Consider the following 6,149-nt stretch of genomic DNA (forward strand, 5'->3'; position numbering starts at 1 on the left):
GTTCATTTATTTTGCTCACACTTTCATCTATGATGCTTAAATCATTAGGTAAATCTAAGTCTAAGAAAGCTTTTCCTCCCCATTTGATTTCGTGGTCTCCCATTGCCTTTCCTGTGCTCGTCAAGGCAAAAGTCCATCACAATGATTCATATAAAGGGGGATAGAACAAACAACAGATTAATTCCTCATTTATTACAATACCAGATACTAACCTCACTTCCTAATTTAACCGCAACAGTGCTATTCTCGTGTAAAGCACTAACACTTTAATTTTTTTTTGTCTGGTATCAAACAGTTCGTGGTAACGAACTGTAGTAAGGAGCGACCCGGCTCAATAGTAACCGAAACTCTAAAAAATGGAATTTTGATACCAATAGTTACATAAAAAAATCGCATTTTAATGCTGATTTTAAATATATAAGTTTCATCAAGATCAGTTATACCTATCAAAAGTTACGAGCCTGAGAAAATTTGCCTCATTTTAGAAAATAGGGGGAAACAGCCCCTAAAAGTTATTCAATCTTAACGAAAATCACACCATCAGATTCAGCGTATCAGAGAACACTGCAGTAGAAGTTTCAAGCTCCTATCTACAAAAATGTGGAATTTCACATTTTTTGCCAGAAGACAGATCACGGATGCGTGTTTATTTGTTTATTTTTTTGTTTTTGTTTTTTTTTCCCAGGGGTGATCGTATCGACTGAGTGGTCCTAGAATGTCGTGAGAGGGCTCATTTTAAAGGAAATTAAAAGTTCTAGTGCCGTTTTTAAGTGACCAAAAAAATTGGAGGGCACCTAGGCCCCCTAACACGCTCATTTTTTCCCAAAAGTCACCGGATCAAAATTTTGAGATAGCCATTTTATTCACCGTAGTCAAGAAGCTAATAACTATGTCTTTTGGGACGACTGACTCCCCCAAAGTCCTCGTGGGAGGGGCTGCAAGTTAAAAACTTTTACCTGTGTTTACATATAGTAATGGTTACTGGGAAGTGTACAGACGTTTTCAGAAATATTTTTTTTGGTTTAGGGGGAGAGTTGAGGAAGAGGGTTACGTGGGAGGATATTTCCATGGAGAAACTTCTCACGGGGGAAGAGAATTTCTAGCATTATTTGAAAAAATAATGAAAAAAATAAAATGAAAAGTTTTTTCTATTGAAAGTAAGGAGCAGCATTAAAACATAAAATGAACAAAAATTATTACGCATATGAGGGGTTACCTCCTCGTTACCTACCTCGCTCTTTACGCTAAAGTATTTTTAGTAATTTCAACTATTTATTCTACGGCCTTTGTGATTCAGAGGTCATTCTTAAGGAATTGGGACAAAATCTAAGCTTTAGTGTAAAGAGCGAGGTATCGACGAGGGTTGAACCCCCTCATATACGCAATAAAAACATACGAATATAGAAGTTAGTTACGTAAGTTAATTCGCAAGTTACGCATATTTTTTACCAATGAAAACGTTTGCAAAAAATTAAAAGTTCTAGTTGCTTTTTTAAGTAATCAAAAACTTGGAGGGCAACTAGGCCTCCTCCCTCGCTCCTTTTTTCTCAAAATCTTCCGATTAATTGCAATTAATTAATATGCAAATTTTGTTTTAATTATTTATGTGCGGAGAGCCAAGATCGAAACATGCATTAATTCAAAAACGTCCAGAAATTAAATTAAAAAAAACAAGTTTTTTTAAATGAAAGTGAGGAGCAAAATTAAAACTTAAAACGAACAGAAATTACTCCGTATATGAAAGGGGCTTTTCCTCCTCAACGCCCCGCTCTTTACGCTAAAGTTTCTTACTGTTTTAAAAATAGAGTTAAGAGAAAGAGTCAAACATTAACGTAAAGAGCGAGGCGTTGAGGAGGAAAAGCCCCTTTCATATACTGAGTAATTTCTGTTCGTTTTCAGTTTTAATGTTGCTCCTTACTTTCATTTAAAAAAACTTGTTTTTTTTTTAATACTATACAAGAATAAGACCTTTGATATAGCTGTTGTATCAACAGAATTGAACGCTTGCTCATAATCTATAAAACTGAGGACTGGAGGTGTTATAAAACTAAGGAACTTCTCGATTGTTAACCTAAGAGTGAAAATTTGGTTGACACATCATCTACTTTTTCTAAAACCGCACTGTTCTTCTCTTAAAGCTTTGTTTACTACACCTCTCAGTCTCAAAAGTATTATACTACTAAATAATTTGATACTTTCAGAGACCACGCTAATGCCTTGATAATTACGACACTCACTTTTATCATTTTTTTTACAGTGGTTTAATTAAGGTTATCCTAAAATTTTAGGTTACCCCCCCCCCTCCACACACGAATATCAGTGCATTGGTTGTAAATTATTACCCGGGATATATTGGATCCCATAAAAAGTTTTTATGGAGAAGGTTGGTTGCTTAAACTTTAAAAGGGACTCTTTCAATCGGAAGTTGAATGTTCTAGTGCCTTTTTTAATAGTCGAAAGTAAATGGGGGGTAACTAAACCCTCCCCCATGCCCGTCATTTCTTTAAACACATCCAATTAAAATTTGGAGAAGGCTTTTTCGCTCAGCGTGATATAATTGCCAATACTCTCAATACTCATACTGATATAATACTCATATACTCATACCAATACTCATACTAATATAATTTGCCAATAAATTTCCCTCCGAAAAGACAGTTACTTAAAGTTTAAACCCCCCATTCTCGCTCATATTCATATTCCCGTGTTTGCCCCTGGTCCATTACACACCAAAGAAAAGCCTCGATAATTCACAATTGGATCCCAAAAATTAGGCCATTTAAAATAATTGTTTGATTTTTCTTAACCTTTTCTGATCAGGAGCTTGTGAGCACGCAAAAAATGACGGATATCAGAGACGATTCAGAGGGGGGGCTAGGGGATCACTAGCTGACACTCCACGTGTTGCTGGGGCGCACAGTGCCACAGCAACGCGTGGCAGGGGTCAGCTAGCATTAACATAAGAACCTTACTTTAAATTCGTATGATTTGGTTTCTTAATAACGGACCCATGCTAGGCACGGTTCTGCGTTTGAAATAAAAAAAAAAACAACAGTTGAAGGGTCTATGAAAAAGCTGTGTTACGAGACGAAAAAGCTGTAAAAATGACAAACCAGCATAAAAGTTCTTTTTTGTTCTTTTTTTGTTGAATTTTATTACCTTCTATACGGTTTATCCTGATTTCTTGAACAAAATAGCAAAAATACTTCTGTTAAACTAATTTAATTCTGCTTAGTGCCAAGGATCTGGAAGATGCAGCTAGGCGGCATAATAGTAAAATGTTGTACTGACTGCTAATAAATTGAGAGGGAGTAGTCAATCCGGACTTGTCTCGGTTAAAGATAGGAACGGGGCCACAACTAATGACAAGGAAAGAGTTAAAAGGAAACGGGTGGAACATTTTGAGAATGTGCTAATCTGACATACAGTTGCAGGAAAAGATGTAGAGGAAAATGAAAAATTGTGTGACACCTTGGATGTGAAGGAAGATTTGTTTTGTGAGGAAAAATTAGTGACAGTGCTAAGAACATTACAAAATAATAAGGCTCCATGTGCTGATAATGTGGTAAGTGAGTTTCTCAAATATGGTCACCCTGAAGCTAGAAATAAGTTACTGAAGATTACGAACATGGTTTTTGAAAAAAGGGAAGTAACAAACTATTTTAGGAAAACTTTAATTAAGCCACTGTATAAGAAAAATGATAAGAGTGAGTGTCCTAATTATCAAGACATTAGCCTGGTCTCTGTAGGTGTTAAATTAACTAATATTATTGTACTTTGTGGACTGAGAGATGCTGTGGACAATGTTTTAAGAGAAAAAAAAGTGCGGTTTAAGAAAAGGTAGAGGATGTGTCGACCATAATTTCAGTCTTAGGTTAATAATTGAAGTTGCTGAGTTGTCAAACACCTTCGGTTCTCAGTCTTATAGATTATGAGCAAGCGTTCGATTCTGTTGATACAAGAGCTTTATCAAAGGTCTTATTCTCATATAGTATACCAGACAAAAACATTACAGTGTTAGTGATTTACATGAGAATGGTACTAATGCGGTAAAGTTAGGAAATGAGGTTAGTATCTGGTTTTGTATTAAATCAGGAGATAAGCAGGGTTGTGTTCTATCCCCCATTATATGGATCCTTGTGACGGAGTTTTGCCTTAAGGAGCACAGTAAAGACAACGGGAAACCATGAAATCAAATGGGAAAGAAAGCTCTCCTGGATTTCGATATTCCTGATGATTTAAGCATCCTAGATGCACTTTTAGAAGTTTTGCGAGTTCAGGGTCCTAGAATAGGTTTGAAAATTAATTGTAAGAAGACTAAGTCACTAAGGCTAGGAATGTTACTGAAGGTAACGTTTGGTAACGAAATGATTGATCAGGTGAACAGCTTCACTTACCTTGGTAGTATTGTTAGTAATGATGGTGGGAGCAATGAAGATGTTAAATGTAGAATAGCCAAGATTGTCAGTTTGAAATACATGTTCGGATATTTATTCCTAAAAGTATTAATAGTTTTTCATTACATAAACTCAAAAAAGCCTCAGCAGAAGATGACTGTTATGCATGAAGACCTTTTTGTCAGTAAACCCGAGTCTAAAACACGGCTTGATCTGGTCAGTCCAAACACCAAGCTCAAGGCAAACGGGTAGTCTCTTTTATTCTTAGATGGTATCTTACGGATCATTGTCACTCAGTAAATTCGAAAACTGAGCCAGAAGCGGTGCCAAATATGACTCTTCACACTCCAATACTATAGTATATTTTGAATGAAGCCTATTGAAGGTTTTACTGATGAATACCTGGAGTTGAAAAGGATTTCGCATTTCATCACAGATCGAAATTTCCTAAAACCAACTGCAGCAAACATACATACCTTTTCTTTAATCAAAATCACTTCCATTTGATCCCCAAAATCCACAGCTAGTAGCTAGTGCATATAGTCTATGGGGAAAGAATGATTTTCTTTAGATGAACAAGATGGAAAAAAAGTTGGAAGCTATCGTCTTGTAACTTTACGAAAACGGCTATACAATATTAATCTTAGGGTCTTCTCCCTGAATTACCTAATTAGCCATACAAAATACTGCAAAACATATGCCAGAAACACAAAGCTAGCCTTATATAAGGTGAAATCAGATTTTGTATTTTGTCATTGGCTTTCCTCAGCTTGTTGGCCTCTTTAAAACTGACCACATGGAAGAACAAAGTCAATCAATCCCACCTCCCTAAATATCGAGCTGCTAAGCTAGTTAAACAACCATCGAGTAGCAATATGTTTAAAATTCTATATGAAGGCCTTTTTAGTGTTTCAGATGATAATTGATTTAGATGAGTAAACCTCCACTACTGATTTTGAACAAATCACGCTCTGTGATGATCTCAGAGAATCAACAGGGAAATCCTGTTTGCGTGGCATCAGGGTGAACTTCTCTGGAGTTTTGTTAACCAAAACCGTGACTGTTAACAGTGCTGCAGGCTTATCTTTAGGCGTGGTTCTATTTCAGAGAATAACAGCTTAGCAAATGACACACTATATGCACTGGATTCTGCTTAATGGATGAATCTTCTGGGGTTGGTCTATTTTGGTGGATATTTTAGGGTGAAAAACCTCTTCCTCGCTAATTTATCTATTATATGGGTGAATATATAATGAGTTGATGGTAATAGGCTTGAGATTGATTGTGGGGGATTTCGACTTTTGTTAATAGAAGAGCATTGCCAAGTGTGGACAACAGTGTTGTGACCAAAATGGGTCAAGTATTGCACAAGGCGTCTAATTAACTAAAGGTCCTAGGAATTTCTTGCTGTCTGGTTTCAAGCCAGCTTTATTGCTTTGTGTAAACTAAAGAAGATGTATTAGTCCCCGTCGTCAGCTATCTCTCGGACCATTGGTTTTCCAAGGCCATAGTAATTTGAAGACAACCATAGTACTTTTCTGAAGCCATACTAAAATTGTAACTTGGATTCTTACAATGTTAGAAAAAAATATCGTATTGATTGATAAATTCAGACGCTTCGAACTGGACTCTTTAAGAGTTTAAAATACTCATATTCCAGGCAGTGTCGTCACTGTCTAAAATGTTGGGGGGGGGAGCAAAAGATTTTACCGACTGGCTGGTCATTTTTACCGACTGTTTTTTGTCAATAAT

The sequence above is a fragment of the Artemia franciscana genome, chromosome 17, assembly GCF_032884065.1.
Source record: "Artemia franciscana chromosome 17, ASM3288406v1, whole genome shotgun sequence".
Classification (NCBI taxonomy): Eukaryota; Metazoa; Arthropoda; class Branchiopoda; order Anostraca; family Artemiidae; genus Artemia; species Artemia franciscana.